Genomic DNA, 25569 nt, shown 5'->3' on the forward strand with positions numbered 1-25569 from the left:
GTTCAATGTTAGAGGTGGAAAGTTTTCCATGGTGACTGTCAGGCCTCTGAGCCCAAGCCAAGCCATCACATCCCCTGTGACTTGCACGTATACGCCCAGATGGCCTGGCCTGAAGTAACTGAAGAATCACAAAAGAAGTGAAAATGCCCTGCCCCGCCTTAACTGATGACATTCCACCACAAAAGAAGTGAAAATGGCTGGTTCTTGCCTCAAGTGATGACATTACCTTGTGAAAGTCCTTTTCCTGGCTCATCCTGGCTCAAAAAGCGCCCCCACTGAGCACCTTGCAACTCCTGCCCTCCAGAGAACAAACCCCCTTTGACTGTAATTTTCGTTTGCCTACCCAAATCCTATAAAACGGCCCCATCCCTATCTCCCTTCACTGACTCTCTTTTCGGACTCAGCCAGCCTGCACCCAGGTGATTAAAAGCTTTATTGCTCACACAAAGACTGTTTGGTGGTCTCTTCACACGGACGCGCGTGAAAGTGACCATTTCAGGGAACAGGTGGGGAACAAGTGGGGTACAAGTGGGGTTGATGGGGTACTCTTTTGAGGTGAAATTATCATCACAGTCCTTATTGGGAGTAGCTGCCATGGTAGGCAGTTTTTCTCAACTATTTAATATGAAGATCAGATAAAAGTTTGTTTATTCATTTTGCCCTGGTGGAAATATTCTAAATAATTTTAGTGGATGAAAGAACCTGGTAAGTATTATTGGGCATCATGGTATCTATCACTGTATGTGCTAACTCAGGGCATATTTCTTTTAGGGAAGATTTTAAGATAGCCACCATTTTCATTTGCATACTGATGTGCATGGGCTTATCTATTGCTGCAGAGTTAATTCTACAAATTACAAATAAGACCAATATCAGTCTTAAAAAATTCATCATATTTGCTCTGGAGTTTTACACTGAAGTTTACGAGCAGAAATATTTTCATATTCATGTTAGTAAACATACCTGGTGCACAAAGCTTCTGAATAGAAAAGACCAGGATAATTTAAGAATATGCTTTGAGGCCGGGCACGGTGGCTCACGCCTGTAATCCCAGCACTTTGGGAGGCCGAGGCAGGCGGATCACGAGGTCGGGAGATCGGGACCATCCTGGCTAACATGGTGAAACCCCGTCTCTACTAAAAATACAGAAAAGTTAGCCGGGCGTGGTGGCGGGCGCCTGTAGTCTCAGCTACTGGGGAGGCTGAGGCGGGAGAATGGCGTGAACCCGGGAGGCGGAGCTTGCAGTGAGCCCAATCGTGCCACTGCACTCTAGCCTGGGCGACAGAGCGAGACTCCGTCTCAAAAAAAAAAAAAAAAAAAAAAAAAAGAATATGCTCTGAAAGCAAACAAGAACCTCCTTAATCTTACATGTGCTTTAATTTGCTTTCATGTGATTTGTCTAGGTAAAGCAAATTTTTCCATGAAAGAAAGCTTGGACAGAAAATACGCTTGGTAAATCAGTCTTCTAAAAGCTGCTGGAGGTAAGGAAAAAAATTAGTAATGTAATGCTGTTGCTAAACTGCCCATCTAATTAATTCTGGGTAATATATTAACAATAATTTTTTGCTTTTTTTGGCAGAAAATTTGCCTTTTTTCACTAATCCTATCTCAATTTACTTCAAGAAGATTCCTTTAGTTGGCTAGGCAAGAAAATGTTCCTTGCCTCTCTTATATAACTTAGTGTCTCCACTTAAATAAAATGCCTTAAGGAAAAAGCAGTTGCAAAGGAGGTAGGAAGAAAGACAAGAACAAGGCTAAAAGAACTTGGTTTTAACAGGCATATACATGAGAACCTTTATAGACTAAGAACTTCTGGAGGGTGGGGTGGGGTCATCCTGGGATTAATGATGAAAGGAATCTGTCACCTTTGAGCATGAGTACTTTTTACCTGTGGCTCCGCAACAAAGAGGCTATTGTGCTTCAAAGCAGAAGCTCCAAACAATGACAAAGAAACCAGGCAAAGGGGGCCAGAGGGGTTGTTGCTTACTGAACATTTCGGTAGCATTTTCAAAATAATTGGCTTAACTACACTATCAAACCAGTTGTAATTTCAAGGGCACCACAATTAACAGGGATTTATGTTAAAGTTCTGTTAAGCAGTTCTTTGTTCTTTCTTTCTTGTAAACAGATCTCTAAGGGACACACCCAGGGCCTGCCATATTATGGGTCAATACTTCATGAAACAGAAGGTACTCTTGATGCAAGGATGGTAAGGGATATTTGGAATCAGAAACATATAGTCACTCTGAGTATGATAGGAGAGATGAAGATATGATATGAAGAACTAAATAAAAATAAATTCTAAGAATATTAAGTTCACACTTTATATACTGCTCCAGTTAAAGGCAATTTAGTGAGTTGTTAAAAGCCAGGCATCTGGAGCCAGGCTGTCTGGGTTTATCGCTCAGCTTTGCCACTTGGGTAAACAAACAAAACCACCTGTAATCTTACTACTTAAAAAAATACAAAGTATTTACAGTAAAGTATGAAAGCAAACCCATACTCCATTAACCATTCTACATTTAGTATGTATCCTTCTCAACTTTTCCCCAAAAGTTATACACATCAGTATATAATGGACACATGCATAATGCCAATAATACTGGTTTGGAATTAAAAACATCATTCAGTGATCTAACATGAGCCATGTAGTACATACATATTCATCTTGTATGTACTAATCATCTTGTGTTACTGGATAGGGGTCCCAATCCAGACCCCAAGAGAGGGTTCTTGGATCTCATGCAAGAAAGAACTCAGGAAGAGTCCCTAAAGTGAAAGCAAGTTCATTAGGAAAGTAAAGTAATAAAGAATGGCTACTCCATAGGCAGAGAAACCCTGAAGCCTGCTGGTTGTCTGTTTTTATGGTTATTTCTTTATCATATGCTAAACGAGGGGTGGGTTATTCAAGCTTCCCCTTTTTAAACCATATAGGGTAACTGCTTGATGTTGCCATGGCATTTGTAAAGTGTCACGTCACTGGTGGGAGTGTAGCAGTGAGGATGAACAGAGTCACTCTCAACCTTTGTTTTGGTGGGTTTTAGCCAGCTTATTTACTGCAACTGTTTAATCAGCAGTGTCTTTTTGACCTGCATCTTGTGCCAACCTCCTATCTCATCCTGTGACTTAGAACGCCTTAACCATTTGGGAATGCAGCCCAGGAGGTCTCAGCCTCATTTTACCAAGCCCCTATTCAAGATGGAGTTGCTGTAGTTTAATAAACATTTGTGTGTCTATTATTTTGCTATTATGATAGTAAAGTGAATGTCCTTGTACATAAATATTAATGTTATTATTTCTGTAGGTTAAATTTCAACTGGGATGATAAATCAAAAGGTATGCACATTTTAAATTCTAATAGATACTTCCACATTACTTTTTAAAAGATTGTGCAAGGCCGGGCATAGTGGCTCACGCCTGTAATACTAGCACTTCAGGAGGCTGAGGCAGGCAGATTGCTTGAGTTCATGAGTTTGAGACCAGCCTGGGCAACATGGTGAAACCCTGTCTCTAAAAAATATACAAAAATTAGCAGGGTGTGGTGTTACATGACTGTTTTCTCAGCTACTTGAGAGGCTGAGGTGGGAGCATTGCTTGAACTCGGGAGGTCGAGGTTGCAGTGAGCCGAGATTGCCCCACTGCACTCCAGCCTGGGTGACAAAGTAAGACACGGTATCAAAAAAAAAAAAAAAAAAAAAAAGGTTGTACTAATTTATGCTCTCAGTAATATATCAGAGAATGTCTTCTTCCTCACTTCTTCAATCCATATGAATTCTTTTTCGCCCTTTATTGTTACGAAAAATTTTAAATACAGCAAAAATAGGAAATAGTCTAATGAGCTCCCATAAACCCAACATCCCATTTCAATAATTATCAACTTTATTTTTATTCCTTCTTGTTGAATTATTTTAAAGCAGATATTAGACATGACATTTTCCCAAGCAAAGTAGATATTTTATATCTTCGATTATTCTAATTCTGCTTTCTTCTAACAATATATAAACATGATGATTGTTCTTCTCCTGTTCTTATCTCTCAGTGTGAGAAAATGAAAAACAGAACACTAAAAGCTTCCTGTAAGGCTTCAGGGAAGATATGAAAGGTTGAACACATTTTACTTTTACTCCCAGGATTATTTTGAAGTATTAGTAATCACTGGCTTTCAACACATACTAGTTTCTGATGTGGCTATTTATTTATGCTGCTGTTCTCGTTAATGTAGAAACTGTTTATTGAATGAGAAATAAGCTCCCGCTCTAAGATGAGATGCATCACTGAGGAGCAGCCCCCTGGTTTTGGTGACAGAACTCCTACTGAAGGACAGTGCCCTGAGGATGCTGTGGTGAGGTATGCATCCTGCTAGCTTGTTGATACTGCTCCATGCTCATAAAACCATCTGGGGTCCACGAGTAACAAAACCATCATCCATAATAACAAACAAACAAAACGTTTGTTAGCATGACAGCCATCACAGGTCATCCCATCCCGAGGGAAGTGATCCAGAGATTACTTGTTTTTCCATCAAGTGGGAGATAGTAGAGGGCACCAGAAATTTGGAAGAAAGAAAGATGTTCCCAGACCCCAGCACCTACCCAGAGTTAATATTGTCCCTTCAGTGGTTCAACAGAAAGATGTTAATGGAAAAGGGTCCCGATGCAGACTGCCCCTGTTTTTTTTTTTTTTAAATAGAGATGGGGTCTCACTATGTTGACCAGGCTGGTCTCGATTTCCTGAGCTCAAGTGATTCTCTCATTTCTCACGAGGCTGTGGAGAAACAGGAATGCTTTTACACTGTTGGGAGTGTAAATTAGTTCAACCATTGTGGAAGACAGTGTGGTGATTCCTCAAGGATGTAGAACCAGAAACACCATTTGACCCAACGATCCCATTACTGGGTATTTACCCAAAGGATTATAAATCATTCTACTATAAAGACACATGCACATGTATGTTTATTGCAGCACTGTTTACAATAGCAAAGACTTGGAACCAACCCAAATGCACATCAACGTTAGACTGGATAAAGAAAATGTGGCACATACACACCATGGAATACTTTGCAGCCATAAAAAAGGATGAGTTCATGTCCTTTGCAGGGACATAGATGAAGCTGGAAACCATCATTCTCAGCAAAGTAACACAGGAACAGAAAACCAAACACTGTATGTTCTCACTCATAAGTGGGAGTTGAACAGTGAGAACACATGGACACAGGGAGGAGAACAACACACAGTGGGACCTATCCGGGGATCGGGGGCAAGGGGAGGGAGAGCATTAGGACAAAAACCTCATGCATGTGGAGCTTAAAACCTAGATGATGGGTTAATAGGTACAGCAAACCACCATGGCACATGTATACCTATGTAACAAACCTTCACATTCTGCACTTGTATCCTGGAACTTAAAGTAAAAAAAAAAAAAAAAAAAAAAGAATCTGGGGATTAAACATTCTGAATTTAATTGGCCTAATCCAATCTTCACACAATAGCAGTAGAGATCTTTTTGAAATGTTAATCAGATTTTGTTATTTATCAGTTTGAAACCAGTCACAGGCTTACCATTGTACTAAAATAAAATTTAAATATCCTCAAGGAGGCCTACAAGCCTGGTCTATCTTTTCACTTTTTTTTTTTTCTTTTTTTTGAGACAGAGTCTCGCTCTGTCACCCAGGCTGAACTGCAACGGTGCGATCTCAACTCATTGCAACTTCCACCTCCCAGGTTCAAGTGATTCTCCTGCCTCAGCCTCCCGAGTAGCTGGGATTACAGGTGCCCACCAGCATGCCCGGCTAATTTTTTTGTATTTTTAGTAGTTATGGGGTTTCACCATGTTGATCAGGCTGGTCTCGAACTCCTGACCTCAAGTGATTCACCCCCCTCAGCCTCACAAAGTGTTGAGATTACAGGTGTGAGCCACCGAGCACCTGGCCTGTCTTTTCACTTTCATGCATGCCTTTCTCCATTTTGCTCACTGTCCTAGAGTCACATTAGGCTGCTTTCAGGCCCTCCCAAGCTTTAGTGTCTCCTCACTTTTTTGGTTTAGTCAACACTTCTCCTCACCCTTCACAATAATTGTTCTTTATACTTCAGGCTTCAGTTTAAATGTCACTTACCAAGAGGACTTCAGAGACGTCTCATTTTAAATTAGATTCCCTAGTTTTACTTTCTCTTTGTAACCTGAACCTTTCCTTCATAGCACTTATCCTTTAGTGATTGTATCATTATAAATAGGTTTTAAATTGTAATGTTTCTCTGTCCCTGCCCCCAACTTCCCGGAAGCTTTCAAAGCATAGATACCCATGCTTGTTCCCTCACCCCTCAAAATCCAGCACAACGCAGTGCCTTGCCTTTAGTATGCACATGGTACTTAAAACAAAAACAAAAATCCAAAAAACCTGAATATATAAATAAAGTAACATTATATCCATGCTTGTTCTCTCACCCCTCAAAATCCAGCACAAAGCAGTGCCTTGCCTCTAGTATGCACATGGTACTTATACTTAAAAACCAAATAAAACAAAACCCCCCCCCCAAAAAACCTGGGTATATAAATAAAGTAACATTTAAACTAAGACCAGAAGGGTGATGACTAGGACTTAGCTAGGCAAAGGTTGTGTGTAGGAGGGAAGCATTGGGAAGACTTTTCTGCAAGGAACTTTTGGAAGTTTTTAAAGGAGGGAAAGGCCATCTGGAATGAGTGTCACAATTGTGAGATTAGAAATTTGCTTTGCTCTGCTTTGTGAAATACAGGAAACTTTTGTTTTTTTTTTTGTAAAGGAATTGTGTTTTTCTGATATATTACTGTGTTTAGTTATTAAGCCAGGATCATTAGAGGTGTAGAAAAATGTGCTAGATAAAAATCTCAGTGGAATTAGTATTGAGGTGATCCTGTTATATGCAGGTGTTGGATAAGGTGACTCACTTTTCAGCCTGTGATGTTCTGGCTCCGAGAAGTTATAGACAATATAGAGGGTAGAAATCAGGATGACTAGGCTGCTGATATAATCTGTTACTTTTGTTGAATAAAAGAAAACCTGTCACTTTAAAATGTGTTATGTTTTGAATTTAAAATTTTTTTAATGACTTTCTGTTAGTAAAGTTAGCAAATAAAGGATAATAACCTGCAAGTAATCATTGACTAATCACAATTTTAAAGAAAAATACTTGGGCAAGAAAATGTGAAAAAAGCCTCACAAAGTAATTGTGTTGGAGGGTACCTTTTGCTAAAATATTTCACCTTTCAGCTACCTCCAAATCCAGAAGGTCTATTTTTAGGCAATTAAGTCATCACAAAGGAGAACACATATTTGAAGGCAAGTGGGCCTGAATTTAAATGCCAGGTCCATCACTTACTGTGAAATCATTAAGATTTTTTCTTAGTACAGGCATATATACCTGTACTTAGATATTTCCTTAGTATAGGTATATATACACAAGCATATTTTTAATGAAATAAGGAGGAAATACTCTCGACAGTCAGTCCTCATGTCTGTAACTGGTTACATGGCCATAGTTGGGATTGATAACTACCTTCTTCTACTACCCATTCTGTATTCCCTTTCCCCTCAGCAAGCATCTCAGCTGGTCATAGTTTTTTACCTGATGGAGTGACCCAAACTTTCATTCCTGAAGGGTCTGGGCCATTTGTAGGCCTGCCTGTTGTAGTTTTCTATTGATCTTAGTTACAGGGCAGGGTAATAGTAAGAGATGCCCTAAGTAATCGCCTGTATTCCAGACATACTCTGTATTCCTTATCTGCACTGTGGAGTAGTAGACTGATTTCATCTTGATAGTCTGGGTCAATCACCTCAATTAACATTGTACTTCCCTGCTTAACCTGTATACTTAGAGGTAGGAGGAGCATGGCCAGAGGGCAATTTTAACTTCCCAGTTCCGTAGAGTCATTGTTGTGTCCCCTGGTAGCAGCATTCCTCCCTCTGGAAATAAGACTTCTAGGCCAGCAGAACATAATGTGGCAGGAACAGGAAGCAAAAATTTTGCTAGCCAGGTCACTAGGGGTAATTGTGAGTGGTGCCACTTCCACTTCCACCCCTTGATTCCTGGACGCATGAATACTGGCTCTGAAAGAAACAGTACTGTGATGGTTAATATTAGTTGCCAACTTGATTGGATGAAGGGGTGCCCAGATGGCTGGTAAAGTATTGTTCCTGGGTGTGTCTGTGTGGGTGTTGCCAGAGGAGATTGACATTTGAGTCAGTGGGCTGGGAGAATAAGACCCGTCCTCAGTGTGGGTGGACACCATCCAATCAGCTGCCAGCACAGCAAAGACAAAGCAGGAGGAAGAAGCTGGGATAAGTTTACCTGCTGGATGCTTCTTCCTGCTCCTCCTGCCCTTGGACATCACACTCCAGGTTCTTTGGCCTTTGAACTCTTGGACTTACACCAGTGGTTTGCCAGGGGGTCTTGGGCCTTCAGCCACAGACTAAAGGCTGCACTGTCAGCTTCCCTGGTTTTGAGGCTTTTGGACTCAGACTGAGCCACTACTGGCTTCTTTCTTCCCCGGCATGCAGGTGACCTGTTGTGGGACTTTGCCTTGTGATTGTGTGAACCAATTCTCCCTAATAAACTCCCTTTCGTATATACACAGCCTTTGGGAGAACTTTGCCCCAGCCCTGCAAAGTATTGTCACCAAGTTGGTATTGTAACTGAAACGCCAAAAGGCCATTCCACCGTTCTATATCAAGCCAGCTGCTTCAGGATAATGGGGAACATAGTAAGACCAGTGAATTCCATGAGCATAAGCCCACTGCCATATTACTTTGGCGCGAAGTGCCTTGGTCAGAGGCAATGCTGTGTGGAATACCATGGAGGTGGATAAGGCATTCAACGAGCCCATGAATTTTAGTCTTGGCAGAAGCATTGGGTGCAGGAAAGGGAAATCCATATCTGGAGTAAGTGTCTATTCCAGTAAGGACAAACTGCTGCCCCTTCCATGATGGAAGAGGTCCAATGTAATCAAACTGCCACCAGATAGCTGGCTGATCACCCCGAGGAATGGTGCCGCATCAAGGGCTCAGTGCCAGTCCCTGCTGCTAGCAGATTGGGCACTCAATGGTGGCCATAGCCAGGTCAGCCTTGGTGAGTGGAAGTCCATGCTTCTCACTCATGCATAACCTCCATCCCTGCCACCATGGCCACTTTGTTCATGAGCCCATTGGGCAATGATAGGGATGGCTGGGGAAAGAGGCTGAGTGGTGTTCACAGAGCAGGTCATCCTATCCTCCTGATTATTAAAATCCTCCTTTGCTGAGGTCACCCTTTGGTGAGCATTCACATGGGACACAAATGTCTTCAAAGTTTTTGACCACTCAGAGAGGCCCATTTACATACCTCTTCCCCAGATTTCTTTGTCATCAATTTCCAATCATGCTCCTTCCAGGTTCCTGATCATTCAGCCAAACCATTGGCTACAGCACATGAGTTTATATAAATGCATGTCTGGCCATTTCTCCTTCCAAGAAAAGTGCACAACCAGGTGTACTGCTCAAAGTTCTGTCCACTGGGAAGAGTTCCCTTCATCACTGTCTTTTAGGGACATCTCAGAAAGGGGCTGTAGTGCTGCAGCTGTCCACTTTCGGGTGGTGCCTGCATATCATGCTGAACCATCTGTAAACCAGGCCCTAGTCTTCTCTTCCTCTGTCAAGTGGCCATAGGGAATTCTCCATAAGGCCATCAGCACAGGCTGGAGGAGAGAAGGCAGGGTGGCAGGAGTGGGGACCAAGGGCATTTGAGCCACCTCTTCATGTAACTTACTTATGCCTTCAGGATCTGCTTGAGCCCAATCACGTGTATACCAGTTCCATTTGATGATGGAATGCTGCTGTGATAGACAGTTAAGGTCGCATAGTGACTTGATGACCCATAGTCAAATGTTCAGTTTCCACTAAAGCCCAGTAACAGGCCAAGAGCTGTCTCTCAAAAGGAGAATAGTTATCTGCAGAAGATGACAGGGCCTTGCTCCAACATCCTAGAGGCCTCCACTGTGATTCACCTATTGAGGCCTGCCAAACACTGCAAACAGCATCCTTATCTGCCACTGACACCTCAAGCACCATTGGATCTGCTGAGTCATATGGCCCAAGTGGCAGAGCAGCTTGCACAGCAGCCTGGACCTGTTGCAGAGCCTTCTCCTGTTTTGGACCCCAGTCAAAACTAGCAGCCTTTCACGTCACTTGATAAATGGAATGGAGTAACACACCCAAATGAGGAATGTGTTGTCTCCAAAATCCTAATAGGGCCACTAGGCATTGTGCCTCTTTCTTGGTTGTAGGAAGGGCCAAACGCAACAACTTATCCTTCACCTTGGAAGGACTATCTCAACATGCCCCACATCACTGGAACCCTGGAAATTTCACAGAGGTAGAAGCCCCCTGAATTCTAGGCGGATTTACTTCTCATCCCCTGACATGCAAATGTCTCCCCAGTTGCTACTTTGTTTTGGGGTTTTTTTTTGTTTTTTTTTTTTTGAGATGGAGTCTTGCTCTGTCGCCCAGGCTGGAGTGCAGTGGTGTGTTCTCGACTCACTGCAAGCTCTGCCTCCCAGGTTCATGCCATTCTCCTGCCTCAGCCTCCCAAGTAGCTGGGACTACAGGCACCCGCCACCATGCCCAGCTAATTTTTTGTGTATTTTGTTCAGTAGAGATGGGGTTTCACTGTGTTAGCCAGAATGGTCTCGATCTCCTGACCTCGTAATCCGCCCGCCTCTGCCTCCCAAATCACTGGAATTACAGGCATGAGCCACCGTGCCCGGCCAGGAATGGAGAAAAAGGCATTTGCCCAATCAATAGCTACATACCAGGTACCAGGAGATGTGTAAATTTGCTCAAGCAATGAAACCACATCTGGTACAGCAGTTGCAATTGTAGTCACCACTTGGTTAAGCTTACAATAATCCACTATCATTCTCCAAGATCCATCTGTCTTCTGAACAGGCCAAATAGGAGAGTTGACTGGGGATGTGGTAGGGATCATCACCCCTGCACCTTTCAGGTCTTTGATGGTGGCACTAGTCTCTGCAATCCTTCCAGGGATGCAATATTGTTTTTTTATTTACTATTTTTTTAGGCAGAGGCAGCTATAATGGTTTCCCTTTGGCCTTTCTCACCATAATAGCTGTCACTCCACAGATCAGGGAACCAATGTGGGAATTCTGCCACCTGGTAAGTATGTCTATTTATTTATGAATTCTGGTACTGGGTAAATGACCACAGGACAGGTCCTGGACCCACTGTAAGTCAGATCTGAGCCAAAATGCCATTAATTACCTGACCTCCATAAGCCCCTACTGTAACTGGAAGGCCAAGGATCCCCTGGAATCAATGTCAGTTCAGAGCATGTCTAGTAATTCCCAAAGGTCTGATTATTCCCCTTTTCCCAGTGCACAGTTACCCTGGTGAAAGGCCAGAGGTCTCTTTGGGAAAGGATGGAAGAAAGATTAACAGTATAAATTTTTAGTAGTATAGTGGGGTCCTTCCTCAAAGGGACCTAGCCTCCTCTTCATTCAAGGGGTTCTGGGTGTGTAAACTGGCTCAAGTCTGGAAACTGATTGAAGGCCACGATTATCTGCTTTTATAATTGAAATTAGACTTTTGTCTACTTGACCTGGAAGTTTTCTTTTTACAGATCAAGTAAAAACATAGTAGGCTTCCTATCGATTTCACTTCTAGGAATGCCATGATTAATTAGCCAATACCAGAGCTCTACATGGGTCAGAATATTCTGATTGTGGCTTTGCCTGTGCTGTCCATTACGGTAACTACTCCCATGTTGCCTTGATCATTGAGTTCTACCACTTGGCTCCTGCCACTTGGGATCTGATCATTCCCATTGTGTTTAAGTTTTCCAGTTGAGTGACTGTAGTTTCTACCGTAAGATCTAGCATACAGAGAAGAGCAATCACAGAACTCTTTAAAGATGCTGGTGCTCCCCTCACAAATCTATTTCACAAGGTATCGGTGAAGGGTATGTCTTCTGAACCCTCCCGTTTGGGGTGAGTAGGTCCAAAGTGAAAAAATCCACTCTAGCATTCCAGTCTCCCAAAGCCTTTGAATCCCTTCCTCTACATTAAACCAAGGGAGATCAGGCATTTACAGCTCACTCACAGTTGGCCATCTTTTGATCCATGTCTCAACTAACTGAGAAATAAATTATTAGAACCTTTTAAAACTCCCTTAGCTGGCTGGGCTCAGTGGCTCAAGCCTGTGATCCCAGCACTTTGGGAGGCTGAGGTGAGTGGATCATTTGAGGTCAGGAGTTTGAGACCAGCCTGGCCAACATGGTGAAACCCCGTCTCTACTAAAAAATTAAAAAAAAAAAAAAATAGCTCAGCGTTGTGGCGGGTACCTGTAACCCCAACTACTTAGGAGGCTGAGGCAGGAGAATTGCTTGATTCTGGGTGGTGGAGGTTGCAATCAGCCGAGATCACACCACTGCACTTTAACCTGGGTGTCCGAGTGAGAAATCATTTCAAAAACAAAAACAAAAACACAACTCCCTGAGCTGCAACATTAAATGCAGAATCTCTGCCTAGTAGGTCCATATCAATAGATTTAGCCTGATCCAACTTTATGCTCCTACTACCGTTATTTCACACCCTTCATATCCATTCCCATACCTGTACTCCAAGCTTCTGCTTATATAAATTAGAAAACTCAAGTAGTTCTTTTGGAGTATAGTGCACCTCCTCATGGGTCACACTTTGTGCTTCACGTTTAAGTGTCTGCTGGGACTTGAGTCTAGTTACAGGTCTAGAAGCAAAGAGAGGTGTTGGGGTGGGTCCTGAGGAGAATCAGCATTGTCTTGCCTGGCAACTGCCTCAGGGGAGGCCATCACTGTTGCCTCAGCCAGTGCAGGGTTAATCTCAGACAAAGGTGAAAAGGCTGACAGCAGCTTGGGTGAGAGAGGGGATGTTGCCCCCACAGGGGAGTGGGTTGTGAGGGAGGTGAAGGCCATTTCCTCTGGAAAAAAAACTCATTGGAATTCAGGAACTTCGTGTCTCCAGCTTCATCAGGGTCCTTCCACACATCCCCATCTCAGGTTGTAGAGTTCCATTATTTCCCAATCAATGGTCTCACTTTATCAGTAGACACTTGGTGAGGCTGAGCATGCACCTTTCATTGTATGCCAGTCACTCACATGATAAGAGCTTTGTCTTATTTTCAGCAATTTCAGCCTTTGTCTACAGAAGACAAGACAAACAAACCTGACAAAAACCCAGGGCAATCTTAGAAGATTTGAGGTTAAGTATGCAATTCTGGAGCTGGGATATATAATCTCTGAGCTTATCTTTTTATTTCATCACTTTGTCCAGCAAATTTAGGAGCAGCCAACCAACTTCACTATGTTCCTTGGTTCTCTGTAAACATTCAAAGGTATCATGTATAGAGTCGCTAAACTCCTCCCCTCTCAGTAGTGGTGAATCAGGAGTATCAAATGCATTTATTTTGCAGAGCTCTCTAAACAATGCATGCCAAGGGCTACCAGTGTTCTACGTACTCCTAGAGTCCTTTTTTTCCATCTGTTTGTGTCCTCTCTTATTTTCTTGAGCAGTGGTTTGTATTTCTCCTTGAAGAGGTCCTTCGCATCCCTTGTAAGTTGGATTCCTAGGTATTTTATTCTCTTTGTAGCAGTTATGAATGGGGATTCACTCATGATTTGGCTCTATGCTTATCTATTATTGATGTATAGGAATGCTCGTGATTTTTGCACATTGATTTTGCATCCTGAGACTTTGCTGAAGTTGCTTATCAGCTTAAGGAGTTTTTGGGCTGAGACAATGGGGTTTTCTAAACATACAATCATGTCATCTGCAAACAGAGACAATTTGACTTCCTCTCTTCCTATTTGAATACCCTCCATTTCTTTCTCTTGCCTGATTGCCCTGGCCAGAACCTCCAATACTATGTTGAATAGGAGTGGTGAGAGAGGGCATTTTTGTCTTGTGCTGGTTTTCAAAGGGAATGCTTCCAGCTTTTGCCCATTCAGTATGATATTGGCTATGGGTTTGTCATAAAAAACTCTTATTATTTTGAGATATGTTCCATCAATACCTAGTTTATTGAGAGTTTTTAACATGAAGGGATGTTGACTTTCGTCAAAGGCCTTTTCCGCATCTATTGAGCTATTCATGTGGTTTTTGTCATTGGTTCTGTTTATGTGATGGATTACATTCATTGATTTGTGAATGTTGAACCAGCCTTGCATCCCAGGGATGAAGCCAACTTGATCGTCGTTGATACTTGATGTGATTTTGATTTTTAAAAATTTATTGAAACTTTTTTGTGGCCTAACATATATAGTCTTCTTGGAGAATGTTTAGTGTACTGATGAGAAGAATTTATATTCTGCAGTTGTTAGATAGAATGCTCTGTAAATGTCTGTTGGGTCTATTTGGTCTAAAGTACAATAGTCTAGTAATATTTGTTTTATGAATCTGGGTGCTCCAGTGTTGGCTAAATATATACTTAGGATTATTATGTCTTCTTGTCATTATATAATGACCTTCTTTGTCTTTTTTTTGTTTTTTTTTTTTACTGTTTCTGATTTAAAATCTGTTTTATCTAATATAAGTATAGCTACTTCTGCTTACTTTTGGTTTCCATTTGTGTGGAATATCTTTTCCCATCCTATTACCTTCAGTCTGTAAGTGTCTTTATGAGTAAGGTGAGTTTCTTACAAGCCACCTATAGTTGATTCATGTTTTTATATCCATTCTGCCAAACTGAATGTTTTAAATAGAGCGGTTTATCCATTTAAATTCAAGGTTAATATTGGTATGTGAAGTTTTGTCCCTGTCATAATGTTAATTGCTATCTAGTTGCTTTGCAGATTCTTTATTTACTTTTCCTCTCTTTGTCTTGTCTTTGTGGTCTGGTGTTCTGTCATATTGCCATTTGATTTCTTTCTTTTCTTCATTTGTGTAATTGCTGTATAAGACATATGAGTTTTATACTTCCATGTGTTTTTATGATGGTGATTATTGACCTTTTGTTTCCATGTTTAGAACTTTTTGAGCCTTTCTTGTAGGACTGGTGTAGTGGTGACAAATTCCCTCAGTATTTGCTTGTTTGGAAAAGACCATTTCTCCTTCTCTTATGAAGCTTATTCTAGCAGTATATAAAATTTGGGCTTGACAATTTTTTTCTTTAAGTATTTTGAAAATAGAATCTCAATCTTTTCTGGCTTGTAGGGTTTCTGCTGGGAAGTCTGCTGTTAGTCTGATAGGGTTTCCTTTATAGGTGATTAGATGCTTTTCTTTTGCTGATATGAAAAATTTTTCCTTCATGTTGAACTTAGACAGTCTGATGACTAAATGTCATGGTGAAGTCCTTCTTGCAATGTATTTTCCTGGAGTTGTCTGAGGCTTTTATATCTCCGTATCTAGATCTCTTTCTAGACTAGGGAAGTTTTCCTCAATTATATCCTCAAATAGATTTTCCAAACTTCTGGCTTTTTCTTCTCTCTCAGGAATACCTTTGATTTGTAGGTTCAGATGTTTTACATAGTCTCATTGTTCCTGGAAGCCTTGTTCATTTTTAAAAATCCTCTTTTGCTTTATTTTTGTCTGACTGAATTAATTTGAAAGATCTGTTTTCGAGTTCTGAAATTCTTTCTTCTGCTTGGTCTAGTCTACTGTTGAAGGTTTTTGTGTTTTTTTTTTTTTGAGATGGAGTCTTGCTCTGTCACCCAAGCTGCAGTGCAGCAACCTGATCTTGGCTTGCTGCAACTCCTTTCTCCTGGGTTCAAGTGATTCTCCTGCCTTAGCCTCCCAAGTAGCTGGGACTACAGGCATGTGCCACCATGCTCGGCTTATTTTTGTATTTTTAGTAGAGATGGGGTTTCGCTGTGTTGGCCAGGCTGGTCTTGAACACCTGGCCTCAAGTGATCCATCTGCCTCAGCCTCCCAAAGAGTTGGGATTACAGGCGTGAGTCACTGCACCTGGCTTATTGTTGAAGTTTTCAACTATATTTTGTTATTCCTTCTATGAATTTTTCATTTCCAGAAGTACTTTTCTTTTAATCTATCACTTCGGTAAATTTCACATTCATATCCTGAATTGACTTTCTAATTTTTTTTTGTATTGGTTTTCAGGTTTCTCTTGGATCTCACTGATCATCTTTAAAATAAGTATTTTGAAGTCTTTATTTTGTATTTCCAAAATTTCATTTGGAAAAATAAAAAATGAAAAAGTATAAAACAAAACAAAAAATTTTCATTTTGGTTAGAATATACTGTTGGAGAGTTATTGTGATACTTTGTGGGTGCTGTAACATCCTGTTTTTTCATACTTCCAGAATTGTTATGCTGGTTGCTTCTCAGCTGAAGAAATTCATTTCTTGTTATTTTTGAATTTACTGTCATTTGGACATGACTCCTTTTTATTCCCCTTGAGTACGTGACTGCAATGTACATTAAGTAGGGTTGTTTGGCTTTGCTTCTGGGTGCTTTCAGTGGCAAAAATACTGTATAAATTCCTTCTTTATAGATAGCCTCAGTGTGGTGACTTTATCAAATGTTGGTTGTAGTAGTTGTGTACTGGGCATGTGAGCAGGCTCATGACCTCCTGAAGAACTGGAGTTGCAGAGGTTTTGAGAAGCTTATCTCATTCCCAAGCACTGTGCACTTGTGTCAGCGTATTTTGTATTGGATTGTGTAGTTCAACCTCCAGGTCAGTTACTGATACCTGCAGGTAACAGCTATCTGCAGCAGTAGCAGTAGGAACTTTGCTTTGTTAACGGGAAGATCTTTATTTACTGGGAGAAGCTCTCTGATGCTTCTGGTAATGGACTGGTCTGTGAAAGCACAGTGGCCTGGGCTCCATGCTCATCCTCAGGGAGGTGACGGTGAAGCTGGGTAGAGCTGGACCAGGCAGGCCTGCCCTCTGGTCCTCCAATGGTGGGTGCAAGCAGCGGCCCTGACAAAGGTGGCAGAGGAGTCATCGGACCCCTGGTGAAACATTGAGCTCTCTGCAGGGCAGTTAGGGGCTGTCCCAGTACCATGGCCTCAGCATGCATTAATGTGATTTTTTTTTTTTTTTTTGAGACAGAGTCTCGCTCTGTCTCCCAGGCTGGAGTGCAGTGGCGCAATCTCAGCTCACTGCAAGCTCTGCCTCCCGGGTTCACGCCATTCTCCTGCCTCAGCCTCTCCGAGTAGCTGGGACTACAGGCGCCCGCCACCACGCCCGGCTAATTTTTTTTTGTATTTTTAGTAGAGACGGGGTTTCACCGTGGTCGCGATCTCCTGACCTCGTGATCCGCCCGCCTCGGCCTCCCAAAGTGCTGGGATTACAAGCGTGAGCCACCGCGCCCGGCGATTTATTTCTCTGTCATGTTTCCATCCAGATGCTCTGGATATTCAGTTTGGTCAGACACAGCTGTTTATTACTAGGCTGCAATGTAGCCCAGAACTGTAGGCGATGCCTACCTTGTGGCTCAACACTAAGCCTCTGTGCTGTCTGGAAATGGTTGCAGTGCAGTCTTCCCCCAGAGTCCCAAACACACAGCTCCTTGGCCCTCCTATTGTCCTTCACAGTTCTGTGCAGAGAGAGGAAGGGGTTCTGCCTTTCTTGCTAATCTGGGCCCAGAGGTCACATTGCCCGTGGGGATGCAGTCTCCCCTCACAGGCCCAGGCAGGCTGCCCCCTCTGCTTGCTTGTGCTAACTTCTTGTTGGCAGCGACAGTCGCATCAGCAGTTGTGAGCAGAGAGAGAGGAGAAATCTCCTTCTCTATGTCAGGCTCAAGTACTGAGGCTGCTCAGCTGGTGAAATGGGATTTCATTCCTCACTTGCAGAGCCCAGCATAGAGTGTGTCTGTTGGAAGGAGGGCTGCCAATCACAGCCCCAAGCAGAGAGCTTTTGGGTACTGGGAAACATATACTTTGGTTTCCTTTGTCCCAAGAGCTGTCCCATTGGTGTGGTGTACTTTCCCTTCCATTAAGAGCAGCGCTCCACGGAGGGTTAGATTGTGTCCGGAATTGGTGGGTTCTTGGTCTCATTGACTTCAAGAATGAAGCCACGGACCTGCGCGGTGAGTGTTACAGCTCTTAAGGTGGCGCATCTGGAGTTGTTCGTTCCTTCTGATGTTCGGATGTGTTGGGAGTTTCTTCCTTCTGGTGGGTTCGTGGTCTCGCTGGCTCAGGAGTGAAGTTGCAGACCTTCGCAGCGAGTGTTACAGCTCTTAAGGTGGCACGTCTGGGGTTGTTCGTTCCTCCTGGTGGGCTCGTGGTCTCGCTGGCTTCAGGAGTGAAGCTGCAGACCTTCGCGGTGAGTGTTACAGCTCACAAAAGCAGCATGGACCCAAAGAGTGAGCAGTAGCAAGATTTATTGCAAACAGCGAAAGAACAAAGCTTCCACAGTGTGGAAGGGGACCCGAGCAGGTTGCCACTGCTGGCTCGGGCAGCCTGCTTTTATTCTCTTATCTGGCCCCACCCACGTCCTGCTGATTGGTAGAGCCGAGTGGTCTGTTTTGATCGGTGCATTTACCATCCCTGAGCTAGACATAAAAGTCCTCCACGTCCCCATCAGATCAGTTAGATACAGAGATACACACCCACCGAGGTTCTCCAAGGCCCCACTGGAGCAATCAGACACAGAGTGTTGATTGGTGCATCCACAAACCTCGAGCTAGACACGGTGCTGATTGGTGTATTTACAATCCTTGAGCTAGACATAAAGGTTCTCCACATCTCCACCAGACTCAGGAGCCCAGCTGGCTTCACCCAGTGGATCCCGCACCGGGGCTGCAGGTGGAGCTGCCCGCCAGTCCCGCGCCGTGCGCTGGCACTCCTCAGCCCTTGGGTGGTTGAAGGGACTGGGCGCCGTGGAGCAGAGGGTGGCACTTGTCGGGGAGGCTCGGGCCGCACAGGAGCCCATGGAGGGGGTGGGAGGCTCAGGCATGGCGGGCTGCAGGTCCTGAGCCCTGCCCTGCGGGAAGGCAGCTAAGGTCCGGTGAGAAATCCAGCGCAGTGCCAGTGGGTCGGCACTGCTGGGGGACCCAGTACACCCTCCACAGCCGCTGGCCTGGGTGCTAAGCCCCTCATTGCCCAGGGCCGGCAGGGCCGGCCGGCTGCTCCGAGTGGGGGGGGCCCGCCAAGCCCACGCCCACCCGGAACTCCAGCCGGCCCGCAAGCGCCGCGCGCAGCCCCAGTTCCCGCTCGCGCCTCTCCCGCCACACTCCCTGCAAGCTGAGGGAGCCGGCTCCCGCCTTGGCCAGCCCAGAAAGGGGCTCCTACAGGGCAGCGGTGGGCTGAAGGGCCCTCAAGTGCCACCAAAGTGAGAGCCCAGGCAGAGGAGGCACGGAGAGTGAGCGAGGGCTGTGAGGACTGCCAGCATGCTGTCACCTCTCAAGCTGACTGGGAACTCTGAAGCTCCCTTGGGTCCAGACACTACTGTGCCATTATCACCCTCCTAGCGAGTGCTAGCGAATGTCTATGGGAGCTTCCAGGACATGGAAACACAAGGGCTGAGGTTCCTTGGGCAGAATTCAGTCCCCCAACAGCTGCGCCCCTACAATGGTGCCTCGCTGCAGATACTCGAGTCTGGGCAAAAGGCAAGTGCCCCTGCAAAAGATCACTGTCTAGTGTAATGCCCTCAAGAAGTCTCCAAATCACCGCCCTGACTAGTGTCTGGGATCATGAGTGCAGAGGAGCTCTCCTGTTTATATACCAGCAGTCTGCCATAGAGGTGAGGGGAGCCCAAACCCTCCCACTTACCCTTTCCACCCAATGCCAGGTCCCTCAGGGATTCCAGACAATGTCTGATGGCCCGACTTGGCCTCTTCCTTCCTTCTTTTTTTTGGGCCTCAGTTTATTTTTCCCCATGAGCTCTCCATTGGGTTCTAGTACTCTCTCCTTGATATTCTATTCAAGTTATGATAATCTGTTTGTAATTTTGGTTCTTATTTCTGAGGAGAACTGGCAAATAATATTTCTAGTCAGTCATCTTGAATCTGTCTCCAGTTTTTTTTTCTTATGGATCATGCTCTTGATGTAGCTTAAAAAGTTTGAATAGCTCAAAGCCATGCAAATTTTCTTAAAATATTTTATTCCAAGAATTTTTAGTTTATGTTTAATTAGTCTTGTGTTGAGGGCTAAGATAAGTTTTGAGTTAATTTTTGTGTTATTGTGTGAGCTAACAGTCTAAATTCACTGTTTTGTATGTACATTTCAATTGTTAAAAAGATTATCCTTTCCCTATTGAATTGTCTTGGCACCTTTGTCTTAGTTTTAACCAATAGACCAAAAATATTTATGGTTGGACTCTCAACTTAGTTTAATTGACCTAAATGTCTCTCTGCATGCCAACCACACTGCCTGGATTACAGTAGTTTTATAGAGAGTTTTGGAATGCGGTAGTATGAGCTTTGCTTTGTTTTCAAGATTATTTTGCTATACTGAATCCTTTGCATTTTTGCATACATTTTGGGATCAGCTTGTCAACATCTGTAAAATAGCTTGCTGGAATTTTGATAGGGATTGTGTTGAATATTTAGATCAATTTGAGGAGAATAGCCATGTTGATAATCTTGTCTTCCAATTGATAAACATGGCATATCTCTCCATTTATGTAGATATTTAATTTTTTTCAGCAATGTTTTACATTTTGTGTGTACAAGTCTTGCACATCTTTTGTTAAATGTATTCTTTTTTTTGTTTGTTTTTGAGACAGAGCCTCATTCTGTCACCCAGGCTGGAGTGCAGTAGCACAATCTCAGCTCACTGCCACAATCTCAGCTCACTGCAACCCCTGCCTCTTGGGTTCAAGCAATTCTCCCGCCTCAGCCGCCCGAGTTGCTGGGATTCCAGGTGGGCACCATCACGCCCGGCTAATTTTTGTATTTTTAGTAGGAACGGGGTTTCACCATGTTGGTCAGGCTGGCTTCGAACTCCTGGCCTCAAGTGATCTACCCACCTTGGCCTCCCAAAGTGTTGGGATTACAGGCATGAGCCACCATGCCTGGCCAAATGTATTCTTATTTGTTTTTTTATGCCACTGTGAATGGAAGTTTTTAAAAAAATTTATTTTTGGGTTTATAACTAATATTTAGAAGTACAATTAATTTTTGTATATTGAAATTTTGTCCTGCAACTTTGCTGAACTTATTGGTTTTGTTAAATAAAGATTTAACCCAATCTTTATGTATTTTATTTATTCATTCATTCATTTATTTATTTTTTTCTTGCCAGATTACCTGGGCTAGAATTTCCAGTACAATGATAAATAGGAGTGATGAGAGCAGACATCTTTGCCTTATTCCCTATAGTTCAGTAGGGGGAAAGCTTTAGGTTTTTCGTGGATTTCTTTTATCAGAGCAAGGAAGTTTCTTTTTATTTCTTATTTGTTGATAGTTTTCTTTTAAAATCACGGGTGGATCTTGGATTTTGCCAAGTGATGTTCATGCATTTATTAAGAGGATTGTGTGAGTGCATTTTTAATTCTAATTAGTAAGGTATCATACGAATTAATATTTGGATGTTAAACCAATCTTGCATTTGGGTTTAAATACCACTTGGTCATGGTACATTCTCTTTTTTTTGTGTTCTTGGATTTGATTTACTAATATTTTGTTGAAGATTTTGTATGTATATTCATGAAGAATATTGGTCTGTAGTGTTCTCGTGATATTTTTGTCTGGCTTTGCTATGAAAGTAGTATTGACTTCATACAATATGTTGCAAAGTTTCTCCTCTATCTTGAGAAAGAGTTTATGAGGGATTGATATGCTTTCTTCTTTAAATGTCTGGTAGAATTCACCGGTGAGGTTATCTATGCTTGAGCTTTATTTTTGTGGGAAGGTTTTAAACTACAAATTCAATTTCTTTTTTACTGTGGGTATATTCATATTTTCTATTGAGTCAATTTTAGTAATATTTTTCTTTTTTCAAAAAATTTTTTTCCTCTAAGTTATTTCTTTTCTTTTCTTTTTCTTTTTCTTATTTTTATTTTGAGACAGCGTGTTAGTCTGTCTCCTAGTCTGGAGTGCAGTGGTGCAATCCCAGCTCACTGCAACCTCCACCTCCCAGGCTCAAGCAATTCTCATGCCTCAGCCTCCCGAGGAGCTGGGATTACAGGCATGCACCACCACACCCAGCTAATTTTTGTATTTTTGGTGGAGACAGGGTTTCACCATGTTGCCCAGCCTGGTCTTGAACTCGTGGCCTCAAATGATCTACCCACCTTGAATTCCCAAAGTGCTGGGATTACAGTTGTGAGCCACTGCACCTGGTCTAAGTTAATTTGTTGCCATAAAATCATTCACAGTATTTCCCTATCATCATTAGTGATGTCTCCTCTTTCTTTTCTGATTTGGTCATTTGTATCTTCCTTTTTCTTGGTCACTTTTTCTTCTCTTTGACTATGAAGATAGTACCACACAGATTGAACTGTTTGACCTCCTTTTTTATTTTCTAGAAGAATTTTGTTAAGAATTGATGTTGTATTTTATTTTATTTTATTTTTTTTTGAGACGGAGTCTCGCTCTGTTGCCCAGGCTGGAGTGTAGTAGTGCAATCTTGGCTCACTGCAAGCTCCACCTCCCGGGTTCGTGCCATTCTCCTGCCTTAGCCTCCCGAGTAGCTGGGACTACAGGCGCCCGCCACGATGCCTGGCTAATTTTTTGTATTTTTTAGTAGAGACGGGGTTTCACCGTGTTAGGATGGTCTCGATCTCCTGACCTCGTGATCCACCCGCCTCGGCCTCCCAAAGTGCTGGGATTACAAGCGTGAGCCACCGCGCCCGGCCCTTGATGTCGTATTTTAAACGTTTGGTAGAATTTATCAGTGAGGCCTCTTGGACCTGGGCTTTTCATTGTGTAAAGATTTTTAATTACTAGTTCAATTTCCTTACTTCTTAGGTTTATTTAGCTTTTCTACACATTTTAGTTATTCCTGATTTAAGCTGTGATAAATTAAATTATTGTCTCATAAATTGTGATATATAGTGCTTGCTTTCCTTCCCTCCTTCCTTTCTTTCCTTATTTTCCTTTCCTCCCCCCCTCCCCCCCCTCCCCCTTCCCCCTCCTCCCCCTCTTTCCCTCCCTCCCTACTTCCTTTCTTCCATTCTTTCTTTCTCTCTTTCTCTCTTTCCTTTCTTTCTCTCCTTTTATTTCTTTTGATTTCTTTCTTTCTTCTCACTCTGTTGCTCAGGCTAGAGTGCAGTCATGTGATCATGGCTCACTGCAGCCTCACCTTCCCAGGCTCAAACAATCTTCCCACCTCAGCCTCCTGAGTTGCTGGGACTGCAGGTGTAAGCCACCATGCCTGGCTAATTTTTTAATTTTTTGTGGAGTTGGAGTCTCACTATGTTGCCAGGGCTGGTCTCAAACTCCTGGGCTCTAGTGATCCTCCCACCTCAGCCTCTCAAAGTGCTGGGATTACAGGCAAGAGCCACCATGCCTGCCCAGGTTTTCATTTTTATTTAGCTCAAAATATTTTCTAATTTCTCTTGTGGTTTCTTCTTTGATTCATAGGTTATTCAGAGGTACATTTTAAAATTTCTAAATATCTGTAGATTTCCCATATTTTCTCCTGTTTTTGACTTACTTAACTCCCTTATGGTCAGATAATATATTTTGTATGATATCAATTTTTTCTATTCTTATTTTTATTTTTACAGATGATGTCTTGCTGAATTGCCCAGGCTGGAGTGCAATGGCTGTTCATAGGTACGATCATCATAGTGCACTACAGCCTTGAACTTCTGGTCTCAAGTGATCCTCCCACATCAGTCTCTTGAGTAGCTGGGACTACAGGTGTGTGCCACTGTGCCTGGCTGATATCAATTCTTTTAAATTAACTGAGACTTGCTTTGTGAACTAACATATGGTCTGTCCTGGGAAATGTTCCATGTGCGCTTGAGCATTATTCTGCTGTTGTTGGCTGGAGTTTGCTGTAAATGTCAGGTCAAGATTGTTGGCAGTATTATCCTGATCTTCTATATTCATGTTGATTTTTCTATCTAGTTGCTCTATCCATTTTTGAATGGGATTTTGAGTCCTCCATTATTACTTTTGAAGTGTCTCTTTCTCCCTTTAATTCTTTAAATTCATATACTTTGGGGCTCAGTTGTTAGATGTGTATGTTTATAATTGTTATATCTTTCTGATGAATTCATGCTTTTATCATTATAAAATGCGACTCTTTGTCTTCAGTAATACCTTTTGTCTTAAATTCTGTTCTGTGTGGTATTAGCATACCCACTCCACTTCTCTTGTGGCTATTAATCGTATAGCATGTATAGCATCTTTTTCATCCTTTTACTTTTTTTTTTTGAGATGGAGTTTGACTCTGTTGTCCAGGCTGGAGTGCAGTGGCACAGTCTCCACTCACTGCAACCTCCACCTCCTGGGTTAAATCATTTCTCCTGCCTCAGCCTCCCGAGCAACTGGGATTACCAGTATGCGCCACCACACCCAACTATTTTTTTTTTTTTTTTTTTTTGGTATTTTTAATAGAGATGGGGTTTCACCAGGTTGGCCAGACTGGTCTCGAATTCCTGGCCTCAGGTGATCCACCCGCCTAGGCCACCCAAAGTGCTGGAATTACAGGCATGAGCCACTTTGCCAGGTCCATCCTTTTACTTTTAACCTGTTTGCGTCTTTAAATCTAAAATGTGTCCCTTATAGGCAGCATACAATTGGATCTCTCTCTCTCTCTCTCTGTCATTTTGTACCATTGCAATGTTGGTTAACTTTTGTTTATAAAGTGCAGAAATTATTAATTTCGAAGAGTCATTGTGAAGACTAAATTGAATTGTTTTCTAGAAGGCTTGTTAAAACAGTGATTGCTGGGCTTCACCTCCAGCATTTCAGATTGAGTAAGTCTGAGAATTTTCATTTCTAACAAGTAGCCTGCTGATTATGTAGGTGCACTAGTAGCCACACTTTGAGGATCATGGAAATAAGATGATACATTAAAATATCTAATGCAGTTCTAGGTACCTCATAATTGTTGCTTCTATTCTATTGCTTCTATTCTATTACTCAAAAGTCATTCATTCTTTGAAAAACATACTCTGTTGTCATAGTTTTGGTGTTGGCGCTAATGTTTATATTGATATTTTTGAGGTTTATTAAAAACAAGCCTGTGTATAAAGAAATTAGAAACACAACAATTGCAAAAGATAAAATTTATAAAAGATCAATTTTTATCCTTTCTGGTATAAGACATTCATGTAACTTGAGCTCTATATAAGAACATATAACTAAAATTAATGTTCTTATAGTAGATAAATCTAAATCAATTAATCATAAAATAGGGAAACATTTTAATTGAAGGGAAAATATTGATAGCAAATACAACATAGATTGGTGCTAAATTGTTTCAATGGTGTTAATATGCAGATTTGATACTTTTACTTTGAAAATACATTGAAATTCATATTATTTAATGTTTGATGTAATTAATTCACATTCATAGGATGATACATTTATATAAACTTGAACTTTTATCACCCAGAGCTGGGGAATTTCCAAACTTTTACATGCAAGCTGTTTTTAAAGAAAAAGATAAATCTCCCTTTAATCCAATGTCTTTGAAAGGTTATAAGGGGTTCAC

The 25569-nt window shown here is 42.3% G+C and overlaps 1 long non-coding RNA gene across 1 annotated transcript in view; it reads left to right on the forward strand.

Annotated features, from left to right (window-relative positions):
* The first annotated feature begins 1395 nt into the window (after positions 1–1395).
* The window catches only part of LOC116474904 (uncharacterized), a 42145-nt gene continuing 17971 nt past the window's right edge, over positions 1396–25569 (forward strand). Inside the window, exons 1-5 of the long non-coding RNA XR_004249770.1 lie at positions 1396–1481; positions 2129–2189; positions 3305–3336; positions 4223–4347; positions 23630–23765. This is a non-coding gene — a long non-coding RNA (uncharacterized LOC116474904). The remainder of the gene's footprint in view (positions 1482–2128; positions 2190–3304; positions 3337–4222; positions 4348–23629; positions 23766–25569) is intronic.

This window comes from Hylobates moloch, unplaced genomic scaffold (assembly GCF_009828535.3).
Source record: "Hylobates moloch isolate HMO894 unplaced genomic scaffold, HMol_V3 SCAFFOLD_2, whole genome shotgun sequence".
Taxonomy (NCBI): domain Eukaryota; kingdom Metazoa; phylum Chordata; class Mammalia; order Primates; family Hylobatidae; genus Hylobates; species Hylobates moloch.